The sequence below is a fragment of the Leptosomus discolor genome, chromosome 3, assembly GCF_034619465.1.
Source record: "Leptosomus discolor isolate bLepDis1 chromosome 3, bLepDis1.hap2, whole genome shotgun sequence".
Lineage (NCBI taxonomy): Eukaryota > Metazoa > Chordata > Aves > Leptosomiformes > Leptosomidae > Leptosomus > Leptosomus discolor.
Genome location: NC_141393.1, coordinates 42,026,133 through 42,030,949, shown reverse-complemented (window position 1 = coordinate 42,030,949; position 4,817 = coordinate 42,026,133).

Below are 4,817 nucleotides of genomic sequence, written 5' to 3'. Positions count from 1 at the left end.
TACACCACACTGTAAATGGTTCTTCATGTGCCTGAGAATTCCGCCCAAAACCTGTAAACCTCAGCCATCGTTTTCTGAATTAAATTCTGGACCTACAGGGCATAACACGCAGGTGAAGATTACGTTTTGATTATTTCGGTTTATTTGTTAAGCAGAGCGTTCATTCAGCCTGGATTAAAAGTTTACGTTGCAGCAATGGTTTATCCTGACATAAATACTATGACTCGGATGTGCTGCCAACATGCGCTTTGCTTTTGGCAGCCAAGTCTTCGCTTTTTACACATCTTTTCTACAAAGATGTCACCATTGGTTTCTCTCACATCAAAGTAAGCCACAGAAAAACATACAGCCTCCAGACCGTCTTTTATCACAAGACTACAACTAATCCTATTTTCACAGTGAAATTAAATGAACTCATATTCTGACTGGAGTCCTCCAGGACTCCCAACTGATCTAGCAGCCTGCAGCAATTTTCCTGTGAGTAAGAATGAATGAAGGCATTAAGAACAGAGATATCTGACTTACAAGGAACAGTTATACCCAAGATCCCTTTTGTCTAGTTTTTATTCTTGAACTAAAGGCAAGTCTTTAAAAGAAGTTAGTCAAGATTAGTCCTGAACAAACAGGAAGAGATTAACACCTTTGCCAGGGAGGCATTCAAAAAGATTTGCAATTTAATAGCAGAACACAATGCAAACACCAGTACTAACATTTGTGAGTGGACTTTCTCTGGCTACCACTGGAGCACTACTTTATTGGCCGCTGCTGAGGATACAATCATTCAAAATCCCTGGGAGAGAAGCCGTAGTCTCATGTGGACACTCTCACATGTCTTTTCTGAATGTGGACTATCATAGCCACGTTAAATCTAGCCTCTCTACTTTACGTTGGCCTCCCACATAACATCAAACTACATCTTGATTCTTGGTCCTTATCTACAAGGTAATCAATGTCCTAGGTTCAGCAAAAGGACTTTCTGAAGCTCCTCTCTGGAGACCATCGCTGATAAAAGTTCTCAAGCTCTGTGAATCTTGCCTGTGGGCCAGGCTTTCCTTGGCATTACTCGGACTCTTCAGACTGAACCTCCATGGGAACTATGACGTACCGCAAGCCTTATCGCATTGAACGTACAGCTCACCTCAGCAGCACTCATTTAGACATGTGTAAAAGGACACAGATGCAAAAAATGAAACAGGTCTCTGTTCTGAAGGTGCAGGAAAGAATGAATCACCGCTTACAAGTATCAGTCACACTGCTTAATGCAGAACTGGATGAACTGCAGATACTGCTGTCTTGATGAAACGAGAACTAGAATATATTCTCCAGGTTCTGTAACAGTGCATAAGAAAATCTATTTGGGCAAAAATGCATTTAAATGTATTTTCCACGATAAAATGCTGAAGACGAGACGTTGTACCTTCTTCTCATCAAAAGAATATCTCAACAATCCTGGAGCAATTCCTGCAATAAGCAAATTGATCTCCATGGTATTTATGAACTACTTTGAATGTCCAAATTCTAACAACTAATAGTACTGTAAACACAGATCTGCTAATACTCAATTTGGCGTTACTGTTCAGTTCAAAGTCAAGCAAAGTATACTTTGGTCTTAAACTCAACACATCGTTGAGCAACAGTACACAGGATATTGAGTAAAATACAGTCCTTACCGAGGATGATTAAAATCACCAAGGTACGATAACCCTTGAGAAGATGTGGAGGACTGTAAGCATGGGAAAAGGGCAATGCTCATCTTCCTAAGCGGTGAGAAGGTATCACACAGCCCAGCCCAAGGAAATTTGTAAATACAGAAAGCCTATTGAGAAATCAACACACATACTTCATCATCATTATCTGTTGACAACTGCTGAAGTTGCTTATATATACATTTGAAAAAACCGCATGCTACTCTTGTGCTGTGTTATTTATTGGCACAGCACTTCATGAAACACATCTCAGCTCTTGCAGAAACATCCATCCAGCTCTGAGCAGAGGCTGTCACCGCCATTTAACTCTGCAAGCCAAATGGCAGAGGAGTGAAGGATCGTGAATTAGTGCATGGACGTGTCTCCTTTCAAAGCACCATGTGGTTCCACATCGCTGCCATTGTCACCTATTCATTCCAGTCCGTCTTCTCCCTTGTTATTTCCACTGTCTCTATCCTTTCAAACCTGTTTTAAAACAGGTTGTGACATTTTCAAAAATCGTGAAACATTTTAAAAGCTGTTTCAAGCACTTGTTAGGTGGAAGCCTCCAAACAAGAGGCTAATGAAGTCTGCTAGGAACACGTAGTACCATCATAAAAGGCTTTAAACATCATCCCTGTTCAATGAAGGACAATAGCTGCAATACTACCTGTGCTTTGCCTATGAGGCAGAGATAAGCCTAACGTTTACCTAAGGTTGGTTTCTCCTTTTATCAACCCTTCAGCCCGTAATGACTTCATTCTCCTAATGCCCCTGCGAGGCTCCTAGTGACCTTGTTGAAGTCCTTCTTTTAGAGATGAGGAGCTAAGGTTTTGAGGAAACTCATCTTCCTCAAGGTTACACCAAGAATCTGAAGGAAGTCATGAGGGGACATAGCACATCATAACTTTCACCACCAGAACAGCTTTCTGTTCTTGTACACAGAAGACAGCACGGCTGCAAGAAGATGCATGGTGTACTTACATACAATCACTGATACCTAGCGGTAGAGATGCAACTATTTCCACAGCTGTAAGGAGGTGTCCTGACCAAGAACTCTAAGCAAATAACATACTAATGAGCTCCTTGGATAGACGTAGCATTGTCTTTTTCAGTGGTGGCTTATGCGGCTATGAAGGCACAGAATAAGCTTTTCGTCTCCACATTTCTTACCACTACTATATAATGCGATACAACACACTTTACACTACGCTCTGTAAACTGCACTCCATCATGGCTATCAAAGACTTGAGAGAGGGGAAAAAAAACCCTGGAAATAATCTCTTAGTCTAGAGAACAGAAAATGGGCAACCTGAAGGAAAATAGGTTTTGGCGTGTGTTTAGATGGTAGCAATGAACTGAGGAAGAGCAGGGACAGACTTGGATAACATGAGTAGATGAAATCAAAAAGAAGATTGAATAGGAAGGAACAGAGGTTGTTAAGAACTGCAGCTGTGAAGTTGATTCACATAATATTCACTGAGTTTATCCATTCATTTGTTACTCGTATTATTAACTGCGGTTATGACTGTGATAACAAACATTGGTCAGAACCAGGGCTCCATTTTGACAGGTATATTAGTAGTTGTGCAACTAGATCTTGAGTTAATCGGCTTACAATTGGAGTAAGAAAAGCCTCATTTCAGGATATGAAATCACAGGGAGGCGCTTTTGGTGATTAACAGTTGCTTTTATACATGTTTGTTTCAGTTTCTTAACCAGTTAGGAAATCTTTGTTTACAGGTCTTGTTGCAACTTGGCAGCTATCCACATAGCTGCTTCTCTGTCCTTCTGCAGATTCGTGTTGCCAAGCATGTGCCCTGGGCTGCTTTCAGAATGTCTCTCCGTTAATGTAAAGGCAGCCTCCCTGAGCAGCCAACGGCATCACGAAAGTAGACGAGATGTCCTGAAAAGACATCGATCCTCTTTTTCGAAGGACTGTGTCCCAGGATTTCTCTCAACCACGGCAGAAGTCAGCGGCCATAGTCATTTTAACAGGGAAAAGTTTTCACCCTAAAGCAAACATGCCATTAGCCCTAGCCAGCCCCGGCAGCTGCCTGATGGGACTGCCCATGCTACCTGCCTGCCATCCCTCACATTGGTGCTACAGTCAGTGACAAAGGTGAAGCGAAGTACACCTGGCTTCCTGTGTGTGCCCTCTTCAATCAGTCCTTTCCACACACAACAGTTTCCTTTGGAGAACAAGGCAATGAAAGGGAATTCATTATTATGATGGTGTTGCACAGGATTTAGGGGGACACAAGGAAAACAGTAATTCTGCCTTCCAACCTTTAAAATCAGTGGGCAGTGTAATACTGGGAGTTTGCTATGAAATTACATAGCAACAAGGCCCAGATTTAACAAGTACCATATTTAATACTGTAATTAAAGACAAGCCTAAGGTTTTATCTGATGAGAATGTTGATTGAGACTAGCTTGTCATACTAAAGAAAACAAACAAGTAGCTGTAGGCCATTCGAGGAAAAACTTTCTGGAGCCTTGGACTTTGCTAAATACAAAGTAGGGCAAGTCAATATTTTTAAAGACTTTTTTTTTTTTTTTTTTGTCTCCTGAAGTGAACATACATGCATGGAGAAAAATGTTACTTTATATTTCACTTGCAGCCCATGAAAAAAACAGGTTTCTTTCCCATAGGTGCCAATTTGCAGAAGATACTTATTTTCCCTCCTGCAAGACCAGTGAACTGTGCCATCAAGAAAAGGGCCGTGCTAAACCAGATTTGCCAGCTGTGTGAGGCAGCCCGCGCCCTTCTGTGACTGCAACAGCGGCCTCTGGGAAGAGCAAGCGCCGGGTGCACAGCGAAGCAGGTCCAGGCAGCCACGTTGAAAACAGGAGCTCTGGGGAATTTACACAGCATTGGTCTAGTTCTTGTCATAATTGGCACACGGCGGGGGTGAAACGCCGTGGTACTTGGCCAGCAGAGCAGTCCCTCAGGAAAGAAATTCTCCCATGGTTAAATGGTGGAAATGCAGAGCCCTGCATGACCATGGCTTCAAGGGGAGCTGTGAAGAAGTGGGTGGGGAGCCCTGAAGATAAAAATTAGTCTCTCTCTCTCGGTGAACTTGGCTGGTGGACCAGCCCTTAGCAAACAAGAGTCTTGCAACAACCAGT